Here is a 21441-nt window from a genome sequence, read left to right as displayed (position 1 = left end):
CATGGATGATTGAACAAGAGTATTCTTCTTCTGTAGATTTAATAAAGCTTCCATTCAAAAGTTCTTGCAGATCCTTGAATTTTACAGAAAGATTCCTGAAATGTTGTGTAAATAACATTCAAGATGAGAACAGTAAATAGAATAATTCACACAAATTTCATTTGCAGTTCTTTTTCCGTCTAAACACACAACTCTACAGATATTCCAGAATGTATGGAGCAATAAAATTAAATTAAAAATGTAATAAAAGAGAAAAAACATGATTATAAGATCATTGTTAAAAGAATTAAATTGGGGGAATTATTTTTATTTTGACACCACTCTCCAGATTCTATGCAATTTAAATTGTTATATTGTTTTGTTGTGTTTTTGTTTTGGTTCTCAGTCCTGAATGCAAAGAAATCTTGTTTTACAACAGCACCAGGATGATAATCTACAGGTTCACTATCTTTAATTTGAAGAATTTTTTTGTTGATACGATTGAAAAAGGAAAACTGGCCAAAAACACACATAAGAACAAGACAAATAAATTCACTTAGTTTATTGACTCCTTTGGAAAAATCAACCTGTTTGAACCATGATCGTTTTCAAGAAACCCTATCCATAGAAAGGAGATGGGTGCCTACAGTAGCTTACGCATTAGCTTCTGATTGATTGTAGTTAAATTTTTCATTGTTCACTATTCTACGCTTTCAACTAACAATGTCCAAGGTTACAAAAACTCACTACTCCAAATCCTGACAAATTGCTGTCAAAGCTTGCTACTCCAAAATCCTAGTGTTTTTTTATTCAAACCGGCAGCATCTCATTTGAAAATAATCAGCAAAAATTTGCATTAGCTTGTGCTGATGTTGAGAATAAAATTAAATGGGCGTCACCATTTTGTTTTTTTCTCTTATTCAACAGTTGATACCTACAAGATGTGCAGGCAAGTAGGCGTTTTTCAGGCACATAATTTTAGCACTCAGTTTTCTCTACATTTACACACATCAAACATAGGCTAAATTCCAAACTCAAAATAATCAGTCTGCCTAAAAACAAAAGACACATGACTCATTACAGCACACACCACTTACATGATGGTTGGTGGGCAACTCAACGTCCTTTCTCTCACATTATTCAACATTTGTAAACAATGACATTTAATTTATTTATAAAAAACTGAATGTATATAAAATGCTATGTAAAACATCAGTTACTATAACAGAAAAATGTTTTTATGATTTCCAAATGCATTGAGATCTGTTAAGATAGATGTTCATGGTAATCTCTCACCATTCCCATTATCATGAGTGTTGAGTGTTTGATGTACTGCCCCTTGCTTACTATTGTGGCCTGATGTGCATGGTTTATTTCAGTGATGCCTAGATTCCCTTATTTTCATGGTAGGCATATCCTATATTCATCTCAGTATATTATCCAATGTAGGGATAGCAGTTCCTTGATCTTAGCATTGAGCCCATTGATATTACATTGATGGCCAATTAATAATACCAAAACCATATGAGATGACAAGAATTGCAAGTTGGTTTATAATCAGTTAACTGATTTAATGATTTCTTTAAAGCATATTGTGTATTCTTACTCCGCCTTATGTCTAATTTTTTCATATTCCACATTTATATGTTCCTCTATAGTGAAGTATTTGTATATGGCATCCTCTCCTAAATCTTCAATAAGGCTGTTATTGAACTGAAGATATTCTGATGTTGTTTTTTCCTCCCTTTTAAATCCAAATTCTATGCAAACATCCTCTGTGAGTGTTTTTACAGTTTCTATCAGGGAGACAAAGTGTTGTTTTCCCGACATAGAGTTTGAGATCGTCCATAAAGAGTAAGTGGTTCACTCTTTTACTTTGTTCTTTTGTGTCTACTAATGTTGCACCCAGCAAGGAACTTGCTGAGTAGATCTATTGTATTGGAAAACACTTAGCTGGAGAATGAGATTTGAGGTTTGAATTGTCTTTTCAATGAAGAGCAAAGGATGTTTGCAACATGGTCATTTGTTTTTCAAAAAACATTCTTATGCTCTCATAGACATTATATATCCACACACTACAGTATCCAGGTATGAGGAACACTCTCAAATCTCCTATTGTAGTCAATCCAGGACAATGACAGGTTCCTTTGTCACTTTCTACAGTCACATGTGAATATTTAATGTAGAATTTTCTGAAAGTACAATTTTACAAGGGTAAGATTTCTCGGTTTTTCAATTTTATCATTTTGTTTTTGCTGCGGATTGTACATCCTATTGAATGCCAAGCATTCACCCATTATTACATACACTCCAGTCAAGCAACTTATTTAAGATTCTAAGTATCTTTTTAAGTACAATCGTTTGCCTTTCTCTTGCACTTGGTTCACATAGTATATTTACTAAGCTTTTTAAATTCTTTTTCTTTATCATGAGTTCAGTTGCTCTATGAGTATGGTATTATTGAGATCTTAAGATTCCAGTTTTTTTTTTCATGTCGTACATGACATTGGTATTTTGTTATATTCTCTGTCAGCTCTGTTTAAGCCAGCATCCTTAGGTATATTGACTTCAACTAGGGTTGCTAGTTTCTCCCTCATGTTTCATATCACTATATAAGGTTTAATACCTCCATTTTCTCAGTACATAGCTGTAGTGTCATTCATAGTTGATTATGTATGATTTATTTCCATATGTTTTTCTGGTATGTGTTCCCAGGACTTGCTGCTAAACCAGATATTCAACTTTTTGCAGATAAGTAAGTAGAGATATTAAGACACATGTGGTATCTCACTGTAAATTAACCATTCCATAACAAAATCTTACAACTGGTTTGATATGCATGGTTTATTTCAGTGAGGCCTAGGCCACTTTCTTTTTGGAATAGGTACATCCTGTCCACACATTGGTTTTGGTATATTATTTTATGTACAGATAGCACTTTCCTAGTCCTTGTATTTAGCCTATTGATATTGCATTGAGGCCAGTCAATAATACCGAAACCATATAAAATGACAAGGGATTGCAAACTGGTTTATTGCAGTAATTTTGTTTTTAGTGTTTAATTCAGACGAAGATTTTTTAAGACTTACTATGTATTCTTTCTTGTTCAACCTTCTGTCTCATTTTCACATGCTTTCTTTTTCTTATTATTTCACTTTAGTTCGTTTTAAGAGATCAGGGGGCTGCATCCTGGAGCCAACACGTGATTTCATTGCAATTTGAATTAATATCCTAGGGCTCTTTTAAGAATAGATGTTCCATTTATAGCTGCCATCTGTATTTGATTATGTTTGATCTTCTAAGGATTCTTTCCAAGTATTAAGGTATTTTTATTAGGCCAGTTGCTCCTATCACAACTGGTATGATGTTTTTTTCTTTCACAACCGATGTAGTTTTTAGATCATTCTTCAGGTTCTGATATTTTATCTTTTCTCATTCAGCTCTATTAAGGTCATAGTCATTTGACAGAAAGTGACATGAGTGCAGTTCTTTTGGATTTGTTCCATATTATAATGTCTGGCTTGATGACGTCTTTTATGTATATAGAACTTTATCCTTATATCTGTCCAATTTCTCATCCTAAGTATTTGAAGCAGTGAAGGATCTTTTTCTTTTCCTAAACAGACCACCTAATTATTTTATAATTGCATCTTTTGGTCGTCTTTGTTGGGTTTTGCTAGAGTCCAGGGTCAGGATTTGTCTGGTCTGATGGATTGTCCAGCTTAGTATTACTACCTATAGTACTATCACTGGAAAAGGTTGCACTGTTATTTACCACATATGACCTAGTGCACAGCCATATCGAGAGGATCTTTTTATCCTGCATGCCGTCCCACTAGTGTTTTTGTTTTCTTTTTATTCATATTGTTTTATTTTGGAAAATTTGGTCATAGTTTACTTTTTTTAGTAAGTATCCTCATATTTGCATATTTCAACACACCCGTTTGCAGGGATATGCAATGATATACCAAAAAATCCCTTTGCAGAGAGACTGAAGACACAATTCTCTCTGTCTTTAGTGTGTTCACAAGTATTTTCTTAAGAAACAAGCATGTGAAATGCAAAGCAAAATAATTGACAGGAATACATATTTGATTGTGTTTGGCTTATTTCTACATGTTAATATTCCCAGGACTTGCTGCTAAACTGGATATTCAGCTTTTTACAGAAGATGAAGTGGACACATTAAGACACCCATTGTGATGCACTGTTTAATAATCATCCCATAAAATCTTATAACTGGATGTCAAGTTATTCACAAACTCTATTTCTGTGTGGCAGAACTTGTACTTGTTTTTGTGGCTAAGACCATTCACCTTGAAAGCATTGGTCATCAAGCCTTGATCTTGGTTATGAATTATCACAGTCAAGTGATTCTCATTTCAAGTATGTGTTAGCATGTACATTTATATTCATATATTTTACATGAATATAAGTTTGTCTTTAGTGTGTGTTCGCATGTGTTTTCTTAAGGAACAAGCATGCGAAAATGCAGAGCAACATAATTGACAAGAATATGGTTTTTCACCCGTGTGTGTTCGCATGTGGCTTTGTAATTTTGATTTTTCTGTGAATGCAGATTCACACAATTGACAGGAAAACGGTTTTTCTTGTGTGTGTATTCGTACATGTCGTTTTAAATTCGAACTTTGTGAAAACGCACATCCACAAACTTCGCAAGAATATGGTTTCTCTCCAGTGTGTTTGCGCATGTGGATTTTCAATGAAGAATTCAACGCAAAAATCGATCCACAAACGTGACAAGAATATGGCTTCTCACCAGTGTGTGTTCGTACATGCCTTTGTAAATCAGAGCTTATTGTAAACGATAAGCGACACACTCCACAACAATAACGCTTCATAGTTTCATACATTTCCATATCTATAGATTGAAACTTTGATCAAATCCTATTTGATGATTATGAGTTCTTAAGTGTGAATCATATTTTCCAATACAACTGTAATCTGTGAATAAAAAAAATATTATTAAAGAAATATTTTACATAATAATTCTGACATGATATTCGTGACCATTTTTTTCTTTTTATATTACCATTCTTTTTTCCAAATTACTATTTCTTTTTTGTTTAATTTTATGGGCCATAAGTTTTGGCCACCAATGTCTTAAGAATAATTAACGCACTTCAAGTGCACATTTACTAAAAACTAAAAAAAAACTAAAAAAAAAAACAAAAACATGGCCGCCAAAATCATAGTTCAATGAAACTGCTTTAAAAAAGACCAAATGTGACCTTAAAAAGTTAATCTGTCAAACCTTAAAAAGGCAAAAAATTTTAAACAATACAGCAGCTATGGCATTGAATGCCGAACATTTAATCTCATAAAAAATAATAAAAATGAAACTTTTTGGATTTATTTCAGCTTTTTTTTGTGTTTTATATTAAAATAAATAGCTTTTTTATGGTTTTATGTCTGTCATATAATTTATGCTGCTATACTACAAATTAGCCAAAGTTTTAAAACAAATTTAACAAATCTTTGTTGATTTTTAGATCAATGTGATCTGGTTGTCTCACTGAAGATTTACCTACAAAGAGTTGCTTTAGTGGTATTCAGGTCTTCTATGAACGAATATCATGGTAAAAGCGAATATCACACACACAAAAAATAAACTTGTATGAAATGTGTCTGATAATAAGGTTTTCAGTTTCTCATGTTTTACCTAATACTTCAAACTGGCAGCGATTTAAAAAAAATTATGTTAGATAAGACAGAAGAAAAGTCAAACAAAGTTTGTTTATTTTTTCTATAAACAAAAAATTGATTTAAAAAGTGCGGAAACTTGAAAAGTGTTTTTTAAGGAAAAATAGCGAAACTTGAACACTAGGTGTGTCAGAAATTTCGTGAAAAATAGTGAATAATTCCACCCCGTCTTTCCAAGCTTATAACTCCTCGAAAAATGTAAATCAAGTCCGAATTTTTTTTTTCAATTAAAGGAGCAAGGACCAAGGTTTCATTAAAAAAAAAAAAAAAAAAAAAAAAAACACACAACATGGTTTTTTTTAAAGGTTTTAAACTTCGGACTTTACAGGTAAATTTCTAAAAAAACACTACTTTTTTGTTTTATATTTGAATATATTATTTATTGACCTTTTCTCTTCAATTTGTGATATATAACACTTTGGTGAGTAAATTAATTATTTACTTTTTAATACACATTTCAAAATGGGAGGCATGAATTATTCGACCCCCCTGTCTTTCCAAGCTTATAACTACTCGAAAAATGTAATTCAAGCCCTAATTATTTTTCAATTAAAGGAGCAAGGACCAAGGTTTCATTAAAAAAACAAAAGAAAAAACAAACAACAATAGTTTATTTTGGAAGTATGATCCATAAAGAAAATAAACAACCCACTTTTAAAAGAGAAATTACGAGTTTTTTTATATTTTATTTGCAGTTTCGTGTTAGGGGTGTCAAAAATTCCTACAAAAATTCTGATACACCTACTTGAACACCCCTAAAAAGCAACTCGATAAACTATTACATGGACTCCAACTCAACTGAAGCAGACAACAAAGCAAATTTCACCCCTCAACCCCAAAAATGGGGGTTTTATTCCGAAAGCCGTTTTTAACATGGGGAGATTGAAGGTGTTTATTCTGAAAGCTGTCCTTAACATGAAATTATTCAAGAAAGTGAAAAAAAAGTTGTAATTGTTTTGTTTTACACACATTACTAATTCCTCGGTTGTGAAAAAAATGGCTGCCAGGAATTACATTAGCGTTTACATTGGCTAACAAATGTTTTCATATCTGGTAAACAACTAATCAGCCTCAAATTTAACTGTGATATTCGTTGTTAGCATACCGGAAAAGCTTTAAAAGTCAACATTTAGAATGTGAACAATGAGTTGGAGTTCATATAAAAAATACCAACTTTTTGCAGGTAAGTTTTCAGTGGGACAATCAGGCCACATAGACTGATTTTTAATTGAAAATACAATTCAAATTTAAAAGAATTAAAACTAAAATGCTTAAATCGAAGAATTGTATGCTTTCTAGAAAAAAAAAAGAAAGAAAATTCGGAAGAGAATAAAAAACAAGGCACTTCTGCAGCATATGGATGGTGGCCAGGTGGCGCTTCTCAGTCAAAGAACAGGGGACAATAACTCGTACTGTTTTAGGAAATTCTTTGGAAATTTTATCTTAAAAAATGCAATGTTGCTTTAATTTGAAAAATAACATAATTAAAAATGCAAGATTAAAATTGAGTTTACATCAAAAGAAACTAGTAATATTTTATTCTCGCATTTATTTTTAATACTTGTACAGTTTAATCAAGACATTAAAAAATGAAAATATTGAAAAAAAGTTTTAATTTGTACGCATTTGTTATGGAATGAAGTTCTCCAAAAAGAAATTTCACTTAATTTCATAATTTACAGTGAAAAAACAATTTGTTATGATACCGCGCAAAAGATTTGATTTTTAGGAAGAAACGCTAGATGGAGAGGAGTGTCAGCACTTTAAATTGAGTTATCTCCCGTGGCATGTTCAAAAAATTCAAAGATGGCTGATTTCAACGCGCTCTCATAATAACGTGTTTTTCCGCTGTAAAAAAAAAATAAATAAATAAATACTCAATCAAATTAAGTGAAGTTTTTTTGGAGATCTTCAGTCCCAAACAGATACATACAATATAATCTTTTTTCGATATTTTAATTTTTTAATGTCTTGATTAAACTGTACAAGTACCTTATTTTTCTTTATTTCGAAAAATGCTTCATTTAAATTATTGATTTGTTCGAAATCTTTGTTGACTCTTCAATGTTGTTTTATTTCAAAAAATGTTAATTTTAAATTAATTTGTTTGAGCAAAACAAATCAAAACTACACAACAATTTCAATCTATAAAAATCAATGTTGCTTTCACTACAAAATTGTTTTATCAAAATTATATTTTCTTACCCAGATTTTTCAATAAATGTTTTTAAAATTATATATTGATACATTTTTATGCCATAAATGTTTTGGTTTTCAAATATTTTTGTGCTTGGAAAAGAATCTTGTTTGTTACTTGCTGCGGTATTTGACCAAGAAAAAATTGGAGTTATCCACCACCACCATCGCCGCCGTCGTCCGTATACTTCAGAATTGCCGAAAATAAAATAAATGAATAAAAACAAAAAATTTTAAGTTAAATAAAAGATGTATTGTTGAGTTTGTATTACTGTACACATAGATTCTAAAAAGTTTTCAAAAAACAAATATATAACAAATAAATGTTATCAAAGGCAAGATAAGTTACTTTTCTAACTAACTGGATTTGTTTTTAGTGTTTTATTTAATGTAACATGTTTATTCAGCTCAAAAAACAGTGTTTACCGATGTATTGGAAAATTTAAACTGGCGCCCGACTCCCTCTTTGACACGGTAAGTTTAGGAAAAGGAGTTATAAATAAAAAACTAGACAAAATACTGTTAGAAACTCGCTCAATATATGTTACCGTAACATTGGCTGACATATATCCGGTGGGTTTTTAACAGTATTGTTTATATATTTTTAATTTTAACTCCTTTTCCTAAACTTATCGTGTCAAAGAGGGAGTCGGGCGCCATTTTTAATTTTCCACGACATCGATAAACACTAGCTAAAAAAACGTGTTACATTAAATAAAAACACTAGAAAATTATCCAGTTAGGTAGAAAAGTAACTTATCTTGCCTTTGATAACATTTATTTGTTATATATTTGTTTTTTGACAACTTTTTAAAATCTGTGTACAGTACACACCCAACAATACATCTTTTATTTAACTTAAAATCTTGTTTTTATTCATTTATTTTATTTACAAACCCTGTATTGTTTTCTCACTTACCTATCAAAAGTATCACGTGAGTAGAACAAAACGTTTTTCATAAAATCGCTCGATCTGTTAGGGTTTCTAAACAATATGCCTTTGTTCTAAAAAAAAAAAAAAATGCCGAGCGTTTCGTCTATGTGGGAAGGAATTAACAAATCGCAAAACGGTGTAAACATGATTTTGTTCCTTATATTAAAAATGTCAATCACATTTTTTTTTTCTTTTGTCGAGATTATTTTAAAAAGGGGAAAAAATGTTTTTTGTATGCAATAAATTCTAACTAATTTTACTTACAAAACATATAAATCATTTAAGGAACAAAATATGTTAATTCAAAACTAACTTTTGCCTGTATTTGAAAATAAAAATAATGACCAATTGGTGCTGGTGGTCCTGACAGTCGCATTTTCATATTGCGTGGACGGTGTCACACAAAAATCTTCCCCTTTTATCGGCCGACGAATTTGGGTTCTTGATGAATTAAAAACTAAATAATGTTTACTTTTTACAATTCACCAAGTTTTTATTCATATTTTTTTGAAAACTTGAAATTCACTTCGCTTCTTTTCTGAAAAGGGGGACGGGTGCTTCTACACTTTATTGCCGAAATTCGAGACGCCATTTTATTTCACGCACCTTCTGTGCAAATGTAAGGGAGACACCATTATTTTAAACTATGGCCGAAGCATGAAATAAATAAAAAAAATAAATTTCCGAAAAGAACTATGGAAAAAAGTGAATAAATTACTGAAAACGGGAAATGAAAACAAAAATATTGACTGTATAAAAATTTATCAAAATATAATTGTAAAAACATCTATTGAAAAGTTTCCGTAAGAAAATATAATTTTAATTAGACACCGCCAAAAGTGGCCGAAAAATCAAGTTGTTGTTGTTTTTTAAAACGAAATTACATTTATTAAAATCCATTATTTCTGAGTAACTTTTTTTTTCCAGAAAGATAAAACCCTGAATTTTATCATATAGAAAACAGAATAATGTAAAACTTTTTCTACTATTTTTAATTAAATTTTAAATGTTAAATTTTCCCCAAAAGTTAACAATTGACATTTTTTGTCTTGCACAAAAAACGTACATAAATATTTTTAGAAAAGGGTTTTTTCCATAATTAATTAATTTATTTGTTGTCTAACTAAGATTTAGGGTGATTTTCTATGAGAATATGCAAAAATATTATAATACAAGTACCTGGATTTCAAATTGTCGCGGCTTGGCCGCTAACAAACAACAACAACAACAACGACAGCACTACAGACGACCAGCAATTAACAGACTCCGCCGAAATCAGCAGTAGCAAGTAAACAACAACAACAACAACAACAACAACAGCGCAACAGACGACAAGCAATTGACGGCCTTCGCCAAAATCAGCAGTAGCAGTAATGTCGGCGGCTGTCACGTGATTTCAGGGCCCCGTTGTAGAAAAGAAATTTAAAAAAACATCTTTTCTACAACAAAAACAAAAACAACAAACTTTAATTTCCTGGAAAAACTTCGTGAAATACAAACAACGAAATCCTTCAGCATCGACTGTTCGTAAAGAACACATCCGGGAATTAAACTGTTGTTTAGAAATAGAAACAACTTCCTGCCCGCCCCCGGTATCTAGCAGCCCTCTGAATATTTTCGGCGATATTTTCGCCGCTCGTTGGCTTGGTTTTCGAAGTAGACCAACTGGGAAACTCCAGTCCGCGGTCAAAGGAACATAATGACCGGGGACTACAAGATCCAGATGGAATCCCGGCGACGCTGAAGTTAGCGGACTGGACCCTCTCCCTAATAGTGGAAGGGAGAAAGCCCCACTGCTGGCAATGCGAACAACAGGGGCACATGGCTAAAGACTGCCCCAAGAAGACCAGAAACCCGCCCAGGACAACTGGAAAAGTAGGAGTAGCAGCACCAGTCAAAGCCTCCGCTCCTGCCCCGACCACAAGCCTCCCAGAAGCACTTGCGGGCTGGGTTACGGTCACCAAAAAAGGGAAGACCCCCCAACAATCATCCCCACAGACGGTGACCAGAAACCAACCCGAAAAACAAGAGGCCATGGAGACACAGGCACCCCCCTCCTCAAACAAGAGGAAATTACAAGAGTCTGAGGAGGAGGTAGTGTCTGAGGAAGAGGAGGCAACGGCAGCTCCGACCAAACTGAGCGCCACAGAAATCAGGAGGGCCAGAAGGAGGAAGAGCAGGAAGACACGAGCCGACCCCCAACTCCTACTGATAAAGACACCTCAGCAGTCCCGCAAGTTAAGCCACCTGCCACCCCACTACCTCAGCAGCCCGAGCAACTACCCCCCTCCCCAGATCTCCCCAAAGCCCCAAGAGACCTTTCACCACCCCCATCCTGTGATAAACCACCCCAGGAAGAAACTGTGACAACTACCCCCACTCCACCCCCCTCCCTCACCCCCAACCTAAAAGCCCCCCTTCCCCAACAAGGCCAGTTCGCACGGAACGAACTAAAAAACTACCATTCCTGCCAGGGGGTAGAATATGCGAGCTAGACCCGCACCACACAACACCGGACCTCAAAGGACAGCAAAAGGTCCATTATAACAAGCTGAAGGGTCTCGCATACGTTGATGGCGACAGCGTAGCGGACCCAACAAAATTCAAGGACGCGCCGATGTTGACCACCTTTGTGAGGATCAACAAGGACGCTAGGACACAAGCCCTCTGGGCCATGATAAAAGCAGCGAAGGATGCGATCCCGGGCCAGCAGCTGGTGGACAGGGACCATCCTTCACTGAAAAACTTTTTCTTTAAGTGTGAGGGCAGAGTCCCTGTGTATATACACCCCTCATTCTACAGGGCACTCAAACTAACCTTCCCCCTGGACGCGGGAGGTGTGGCCAAGGACGGAGTACCCTCAGCAGATTTACTTACCGGCAGCCTCGGCCAGGCCTGCAACGTCCTCACGGCCAAGGATTTCAGACCCGTCTGTGACACTGAATAAGGTAAGTGAACATGGCTTTGAACTTGGCTACATTGAATGTGAGGGGCATCAGGTGTCGAAGCAGGGCCTCGCGCGTTGTGAGAGACTTGGTGTCCCTTAAGGTAGATATCGCCGCTATCCAGGAGACCCACTTTATTTGTGACGAGGATTGTCAGGTGCTGGTGAACGATTACGATGTTTACTCAGCATATGGCAATACTAATAGTCGTGGAATCTCCTTGCTAGTGAGTCGCACCCTGTCAGCGTCGGTGAATGTTGTTCACGCAGGCGAGGACGGGCGGCTAGTTGTTGTTGATGTTGCCGTTAATAGTAGTGTGTTTCGGATTGTCGCGGTTTATGCTCCCAATTCTGCTGTAGAGAGGGCATCCTTTTTTCGACGGTTGGAGGGCTTCTTAGTGGATCCGGAACGGTTAGTGCTAATGGGTGATTGGAATGCAATCCTTGATCCCCAAATAGATAAGGTCGGGGGGACTAGTGGGTCGGTGCGGTGTGACAGCACTCTGTTCGACCTGATGGCCTCGTGCGATCTCGTCGACAGATTCCGTCTGGACCATCCGGGGCGGGAGATGTGGACGTGGCATCCTGGAACGCCTTCCCATCCGAGTACTTACTTGGATCGGATGTTAGTTAGAAGAGGTGACGTAGACTTTCTATCGTGCCCCACGTTCCACTGGTTAGGACACTCGGACCATAAACTCGTCATGGCCCATTTGAACTTAAGTGCTAGGCCTAAACTAGCCGGATACTGGAAGTTCAACAGCACCTTGTTGGAGTTGGAGGACTACCGGTTGAAGGTTACAGAATTAATTCAGCGGGCTTTAGTGGGGGCGGTTACAGGGAGTAAGTGGTGGGTTAGTCTTAAGGCCAAAATTAGGCGCTTCTCTGTCCAATACAGCCAACGCCTCGCGTTAGATAAGGCTAAGGCAAAGAAGCGCTTAGAGGATAAGCTGACCCGGGCGGTGGAGAGGGGGGATCCCCTAGAGGCAGCACTAGCTAAACAAGACCTCAGCCGCTTGGCTAGCGAGCGGTATGAAGGTCAAGTAGTTAGGGCCAGATTAATGAAAGTTTCCAACGAGGCTGTGAATGTTGACGCTGTTGAGCGTAAGGCTGCTCTAAGGCGCGGTTCGGACGGGTACATTCGTAAAGTACATAACCTGGAAGGACACGCCCTAGCTTCGACTCAGGAGATCTGCGAGGGGTTTCGGGAGCATCTATCGGAGCGCTTCACCCAACTACCCGGACTCAGGGTCGATGAGTTTGGCAGCTATTTGGCTGACTCGCCCCACCTCACGGTGGCTCGGGCAGCTAGCTGTGATGGTCTTGTTACTGAACATGAGGTCATTACTGCGTTGAAGCAGGTCGGCTACAACAAATCCCCGGGGCTTGATGGTTTACCCTACGAGTTCTACTTGAGGCTGTCGCCCATGTTGGTCCCTATTCTGAAGGATATGTTCAACCATTGGTTTGCTCAGGGTTCCATCCCTGGACAGGTGACCAAGGGAGTGATCACATTGCTGAGGAAAGGTCAACGGCATGGTGGGGTGGATAATTTCGAAGATTTTAGGCCCTTGACTCTGCTAAACACAGAGTTAAAGATTTTGGCAAAGATTCTTGCGAATCGTTTGCAGGTTGTCATCACTGACTTGATCGAACCGGAACAGACTTATGCTGTGAAGGGGAGATCGATTCAAGACAATTTGCATTTGATACGCTCGATCATAGAGGGGACAGAAGACGATGCCGAAGCCGCGCTGATCAGTCTAGATCAATCCAAGGCATTCGATAGGGTCGACCATCGGTTCCTGGGAGCTGTGTTAGAGGCCGCCGGATTTAATCTGGACTTCCGCAAGTGGATCTTTGTCCTGTATGATAGGCCGACGGTAGCGGTGCAGATCAACGGTAAGCTGTCGGAGTCATTCGCTGTCTCTCGGTCGGTGCGTCAGGGCTGTCCGCTGTCGCCTCTGTTGTACGTCCTGGCGTTGGAACCCCTCCTTCGCAAGTTAAGGGACGAGGCGGCTACACCAGTCCTGCGCGGAATAGCCCTCCCTGGAGGCACACGAGCCAGGGTTTCCGCGTTCGCTGATGACATCACCGTGTTCGTGTCTTGCCACACGGACGTTCAAGCGGTGGTCGAGGCGCTCGCTCGATACGAAGAAGTTACAGGGGCCATGTTCAACCGCAGCAAGTCTGTCGGCCTGCGGTTGGGGGCCTGGACCGGGGTAAACTCGCTTCCAGGTATTTTCAGCTGGACCGATGGACCGGTCCGTATTCTCGGTATCTGGTTTGGACCGGGACTTCAGCTGGAAAAGAATTGGTCGGAAGTATATGGCAAGGTCAAATCGTCGGTGAAGACTTGGATTGGAAGGAAATTGTCCTTGAAGGGTCGGGCGGAGGCGTGCGCTACATACGTCTTTCCGCTCATCCTTTACCGATTGTCTGTACTTCCTCTCCCTGCAAAACGACTAACCCGCTTACAAGGGCGCCTCGATTCACTATTGTGGAAGGAGGGTAAGCATTATGTCTGCAGAGAGGTCTGTGTCCAGAGGCCGAGCGAGGGAGGCCTGGGTCATCCCAGTCTCTTGTGTCATAGAAATGCCGAGAGATTGGCTTTCTTGGGTCGTTCGCTTGAAGAAGACGCTCCTTGGGTCCCTGTGGTTGAGAACGCGTTTCCCAATCTCAAATCCAACTCCTCGGTAGAAGGTCGTCGTAGGCCGAGGGGGGAGTCTAAGTTCTTCTCCGAATGCCGGACCGCTCTTAGAGCTTTGCCGGGGACCAGTGTCCTCGATCAGCCAAGAAAGAAACTATATCGGGAGCTAGTGGAGGGGACCGCGAAGGATCCACTTTGTAGGCGGATGGGATGGTCGATGGGGGTTGTCCGCTCTCATTGGAGTTGGGCGCCGGGACGGGAGATTCTTAACAACTCGGAATTTTCCCTTACCTGGCGACTGGTCCGTAACGCGCTGCCCCTTCTCGACGTACTCCGCCGGTATAAAGAAAATACAAGTGGCTTCTGTCCGCGCTGTGACGAACGCGAGCCCGAAACGATCGGGCACGCGTTTTTTAGTTGCAGCCGGATCCAGCCCTTATTGGAGTACGTCGAGGGGGTAACGGCTCGCATCGATGCCGAATGTCCGCTCGATCTCGACGAAGGGTTTTTTGTGTACAACATGGAGCCGCCGTTCCCCAGGGAGGAAAGAATGGTTTTCCTGGCGATCCTGGCAGTAGCGCGCATGGTGATTTGGATCACGCGCCTCAAGTTGGTCCACGAAGGGACATCTGTTCCGGATCGTGATCTGATCGTTTACTTTAAACATCTGCTTAAGGTAAAGATCAGATGCGATTGGAGGAGGTTGCCTAGAGCGGATTTCGACAAGAGGTGGGTGCACAGCACTAGTTTGTGCATCCGTCGAGGAGTCAAGTTTCAATACGTGTTCCCTCCTTAAGCATGGCACGGGCGGTGCTGGGGCCTTCGGAACCCATCCCGCTTGGGTTCTAGCTAAGAAAAACTTAAGAAGACTCTTGACTGGTGGTATAAATGAGATCCTGTTCCTGATTTTATTTTTTGGTACTAGAGAACCTCTGAGTCTGCCCATCCCCTTTGTGCCACATCCTTGCTTTTTCAACATCCCCGGTCACTCCCCTACTCAGAGGTCACCTTCCAACCCTCCTCCACCCGTTGCTTTGTCTTCTCCCACTGCCATTAAGATATTTTCCCCAATCCCCAATTAGGGATGCCCTGCTTGTTTTCAGTTCCCCGGAAAACAGTGGGGGGTCTAGTCACCTAGATTAGTACAGGGGGGTCTCACTAACAACTCAGTAGGACTTATTGTTTGTTTTTCATACGAACACTTTTTAGTTTTTTCCCCACTCCACGAACAATCTTTCTCTTAATTCAAAAACTTTTATTTCTAATGAAATTGAACTGTATTTTTTCACACATGCACACACACACCATTTAAAAAAAAAAAAAAAAAAAAAAAAAATGCATACACAAACACACAGACAACTGTTCATCAATTGTAAATATGGTTTTCATTCTTAAACGCTGGGGATTTATTAGTTAGTTTAAGATCCATAGAGTGAATGAGGTATTTTGGTAAATGTTGCCAGTCAAGAGTAAGACTCCAAAGTCTACATTCATTACCTTTTTAATCACTTTAGTCACAAAGACCCTGAACCCTTCCCCTCCCAAACTTCTTGTAGGGCCTTGTGCCTAATTTTGTTGTTTAAGAAATTTTTTGTTAATTGTATTTTCAAGATTTTTTACTAAGCAATAAAATATATAATTTCGGCAAAGCTCTGCACTTGCTCACGGTTCCCTAACCGTTCGACGCTCGCGCAATCACTGTGACTCCAGTTTCACCACTGTAGCAGTCCAGTCCACCACCACTACAGTGGCTCCGGTCTCCACGCCGTAGAAGTCCACCACCACTACAGTGGCTCCGAAAACCACCGCCTATCATCCATGCGCCAACGGTCTCGTCGAACGATTTCATCGAACACTCAAAGTTTCTCTATCTACGAAACACCCCACTAACAACTGGGTAGATGAACTCCCCCTAATACTCCTATCTATCCGGAACTCCCTCAAAGAAGATTTGGAATGTTCACCAGCGGAAATAGTATTTGGCACACCACTCTCCTTGCCCGGTCAATTTTTCGATGATACGAAGCTTGACCTCACTGCTACAAACTCCTTCACCCAAGAACTACGCCATAAAATGGCCCAGTTAAAGTACTCACCGCCAAGGCAACCCACACCAAACACCCACGTTCCACAACAGCTCCGGGATTGCGAATTTATTTTCATCCGTAATGACGCGGTCAAGAAGCCCCTAACACCGACATACCAGGGTCCCTTTAGAGTCCAGAAACGCTCGGACAAGCACCTCACCATCGAGCGAGGAAATCGAACAGACACCGTCTCGATCGATAGAGTAAAACCTGCTCGACTAGAGAAATCCATACACGAGCCTGAACGCAGCTCAATCCATAGAGATCCCCCATCTGCACCAGAAAGCATCCGGGTACAACCTGCTCCACCAGAGCCAGCAGCGGATCGTGAAGCACACACCATTCCACCAAGAAAAACCCGTGTAGGAAGGAAGGTCACCTTCCCAGAAAAATACAAATCCTACATTTACTTTAATTGATAACGATCAATTATCCAGGAAGGGGGCCTTGTCGCGGCTTGGCCGCTAACAAACAACAACGACAGCACTACAGACGACCAGCAATTAACAGACTCCGCCGAAATCAGCAGTAGCAAGTAAACAACAACAACAACAACAACAACAACAACAACAGCGCAACAGACGACAAGCAATTGACGGCCTTCGCCAAAATCAGCAGTAGCAGTAATGTCGGCGGCTGTCACGTGATTTCAGGGCCCCGTTGTAGAAAAGAAATTTAAAAAAACATCTTTTCTACAACAAAAACAAAAACAACAAACTTTAATTTCCTGGAAAAACTTCGTGAAATACAAACAACGAAATCCTTCAGCATCGACTGTTCGTAAAGAACACATCCGGGAATTAATATTAACTGTTGTTTAGAAATAGAAACAACTTCCTGCCCGCCCCCGGTATCTAGCAGCCCTCTGAATATTTTCGGTGATATTTTCGCCGCTCGTTGGCTTGGTTTTCGGCAAAGCTCTGCACTTGCTCACGGTTCCCTAACCGTTCGACGCTCGCGCAATCACTGTGACTCCAGTCTCACCACTGTACACCACCACTACAGTGGCTCCGGTCTCCACGCCGTAGAAGTCCACCACCACTACAGTGGCTCCGGTCTCCACGCCGTAGAAGTCCACCACCACTACCGTGGCTCCGGTCTCCACGCCGTAGAAGTCCACCTCATCACCACGACTCCGTCCTCCATGTCGTCCGTACCTCTCATACACTGACTCCTCCCTCAGTGTCAGTTCGATCCGAGCGCCCGTCCGTACCTGATGAACACTGAACCCTCAGTGTTGCCAATTCGTTCGTCCGTACCTCTCGTACACTGACTTCTTCCTCAGTGACTGTCCGATCCGAGCGCCCGTCCGTACCTAATGAATGCTGAAACCTCAGTGTTGCCAATTGTCCGTCCGTTCCTCTCATAACCTGAGGCTAACGTATCAGTACTATCCCAGTCGGACCCAAGTCAACCAATCACCCGCATCAGTTACCACGCCGATTCCTCCGACGTCATTCCAGCTTACGGCGAACCGACAAGCATCCCCCTGACAGAATACACCGGCGACGGATCCCGGACCAACGTCGCCCAGTGAGAAAATTTGCATTTGCCACCCTTTCGTTTGTTTAAATAAAAGGCGAATCTTCGTCTTTAAACTAAACTGCTCGAGTTTGTCATTCTTCTTTGTCCTGTTGTTTTCTTCCTTGTCCTTGTGTCTGATATATATTTAGTTGCACGGTCAGTTGGCTAACCACCTTCTGGTCTCCCCGCAACAAAATAATTCCACTTATTCATATAGTCAACCAGTTACTTCGCGTCGATCTAGACAATGTTTACGTTTGTACTTAATAAAAAGCAAACTATGGAAAACCAAACAGGCCAAAAAAAACTTATTTTTCAGTGACGAAAATTTCAATGTATTATTTACGCTGAGGCTGGCCAGTACCAGATGGGTGACCATTTGTATGAGTTTGGTTTTTAATGCGTATGTGTGTGGGGGCCAGGCTCCCCAAAATGGGGGGGGGCAGTTTAAAGCAGAATAAAAAACAATTATTTCAGCACGTTTGGTCCACCGTAGTCGAAAGGCGGCAAACGTTTTCAAATGGGATCGAAAAAATGATGCTATTTTTAACACAAAGGGCACGATATTTATCGAATTTTTTTTTTTTCTTTTTGTATCGATTCTTCAAAGCATGCTCTGTATAATAATGGTCATGCATTATTCGGCTCGCTAAAAAAAACTTGTTAATTTATTTATCAAAGATTTTAAAATGGCTTTTTTGGTATAAATATTAAAAAAAAATTTGTTTGTTTTGCTTAACTTAAATTAATTATTTTACTTAATATTTACCGAATTTCACACTTCAAAACTCAAAAGCGGGATAATTAAATGCAATCGAAGTTCTGATATTCAGACGTCAAAATAAGGTATGCAAACAATTTTTTTTTTTTCAATCTATAATCCTGTCCCTTACAACAACACAATATGTTGTGTTCAGATTCAGATGATTATTTTAAGCATATTTGGAACCCCCTCAAAACAGGGGGGGGGAGGTTGTAAGCAAAATATATATATATATATATATAAATATCGTTTATGAAAAATAAGTACACTGTTATAAAGTTCATTCTTCTCTTAATAATCGCTGAAAATTTCGTATTGATTGGATAATTACCTGATTTTTGGTAAATTTTTAAAAAGACGGTCCGTCAAATAGTACTTACCTGCCCCCCACCCCCAGTTTTGGCGGTGCCTAATTTTAATATAATATTGTAATGAAAGCAACATTGGATTTTTATAAAATAGTTGTTTTTTGTTTGTTTGTTTTTTTGGGTTTTTTTTCGAACAAATAAATACTTTTAAACATGTTATTGAATTAAAGCAAGTTTGAAGGGTTAAGAACAAATTAATAATAATAATAATAATAATAATAATAATAATATTTATTAATGACCTCCCCGACAAAACTGCCTCTGAGATGGGTATATATGCTGATGACACCACATTCTATAATAGGCATGATAGGAAAACAAATGAACACATAACTAAAGAAATGGCAAAAACACTAGAGGATGACCTCCAATCTGTAGTGGAATGGGGACTAAAATGGATGGTCACATTTAATGCTGCCAAGACTAAATTGGTTTCCTTCAATAATTACAAGAAACCTTCTCTGCCACCAATAGCAATGGCCAGTGACTCCCTATCTGAGAGTACATCTTTCAAACTGCTTGGTCCAACGTTCACAGGAAACATGAGTTGGAATAATTACATTGAAACCATTGTCAGGGCCGCTGCGAAGAAGGTAGGCTCTCTCTACTGTGCTAGAAAACTAACACCTGAAAGTATCCTGTACCTCTATAAGGCCAACATCCGCCATGTATGGAGTATTGCTGTCACATTTGGGCTGTGTGATAGTATGAACCATTACCTCCCCTTAAAGAACTCTTCAGTAAAGAAGTCTCAGATATACCTTCATTTCCGTTTGATATGGGACCAGAGTTCAATAAAAAAATGGAGACCGTACTCCGCTTCTCATAAATGAATCTCATGTTTTGGTATTCTTTTACATAATGTTTCATGGTGGCAAGCGGTGGTGTTTCCCATTTGGGAAACCTTACGAACAGGTCGTCCCTATTATATACACACGACAGTAAAAGAAATATAAAAAAATAAATAAATAAATGAATAAAATTGGTCCCGTTCAGACCGCATGGGAAAAATTAATAATTGGCGCCAAGCTTCAAACTGTGAGTAAGCTTTGTTTTTCGTGTTTCATGTTTCAAATGCAACGAAAATAAATAAATACATATATATATATATATATATATATATATATATATATATATATATATATATATATATATATATATTACTGTCATAAAAAAAATATACATATATTAGGAAGTATATGTATAAGTTCTCAGACGTTTAAGTTTTCCACGGAAAACACATATACATGCACATTCGTTCTGTCAGTTTGTTAAAAAGAAAAAAAAAAGAAAAGAAAATAAATAAACGGAAGACTGAATTTATATCGTCTGGAACTAAACGAAATAAATAAATACAATGGCTACAAACGAACCGTCGATGAATTGGTCGTCCACAGACCTAATCGAAGCATTTCGATTATTTAAGCAACGTTGTAATCTTTACTTCTCAGTTAAAAATATTTCATTGGAAAAACAGGTCGACCACATCCTGCTACTGTCCGGAGAAGAAGGCCTTAAAAGATACAACACTTGGTCATTCGAAAACGAGGCCAACAGGAATAATCCAGAAATAATTTGGGAAAAATTTGAGGAAAGACTGCAGCCGCAATTAAACTTCCGAATCGCTCGTTTTTACCTGCGCCAAGTATAAATCGCAGGCATTGAAATGCAAGTTCCGGGATATCCAGGAAATGGAGGAACGCCTCATCGAGCAGGTTATATCAGGAACAAAGCATCCAGAACTCCATAAGCATCTTCTAGTGAAAGGCGAACAATTGACACTGCCGGAAGTTATAAACTGTGGTGAGACACATGAAGTTTCCATAACCCACATGAGACAGTTGGCTGAACTAGAGCAGAATAAGCATGAAATAGATGCAATCAAGTACAAACAGTGTAACAGATGCGGAGGCTCCCATCCGAGGCAAAAAAGTGCAGTAGGACAGCTACTCCCCGGTGCAACAAAGGATGAACCAACTGTTCTAACAGCCTATAATGGTTCTCATATTACCCAACATGGATCCGTTAAAATAGCTTGTTCACACAAAGGAATATGGAAGACCATCAAATTCTTTGTAATGACAACAGAAGGGCCTACCATCATAGGACTACCTTCAATCAGAGACCTGAAACTGGTAACGTTACACTGTGCAGTCCAGGAAACACCAGTCTCAGTACATTCAACACAGGATCTGGTAAATATGTACCAAAACCGTTTTGACAATATTGGCAATTTTGAGGGTGAATATCACATTGTCCTGCAACCAGACAA

The 21441-nt window shown here is 39.0% G+C and overlaps 1 long non-coding RNA gene across 1 annotated transcript; it reads right to left on the bottom strand.

Moving 5' to 3' along the window:
• Nucleotides 1-526: 526 nt before the first annotated feature.
• LOC145266379 (uncharacterized) lies at nt 527-8973 on the bottom strand. Its single transcript, XR_013864709.1, has 2 exons — nt 8819-8973; nt 527-4944 (listed from the first exon to the last, which is right to left on the bottom strand). It is a non-coding gene; the product is annotated as an uncharacterized LOC145266379 (long non-coding RNA).
• Between the last annotated feature and the right edge of the window lie 12468 nt (nt 8974-21441).

Source organism: Euprymna scolopes, chromosome 4, assembly GCF_053919585.1.
Source record: "Euprymna scolopes isolate OS-2025 chromosome 4, ASM5391958v1, whole genome shotgun sequence".
Classification (NCBI taxonomy): Eukaryota; Metazoa; Mollusca; class Cephalopoda; order Sepiida; family Sepiolidae; genus Euprymna; species Euprymna scolopes.
Note: the sequence above shows the minus strand (reverse complement) of the source record. Positions and strands in the feature narration are given on the sequence as shown.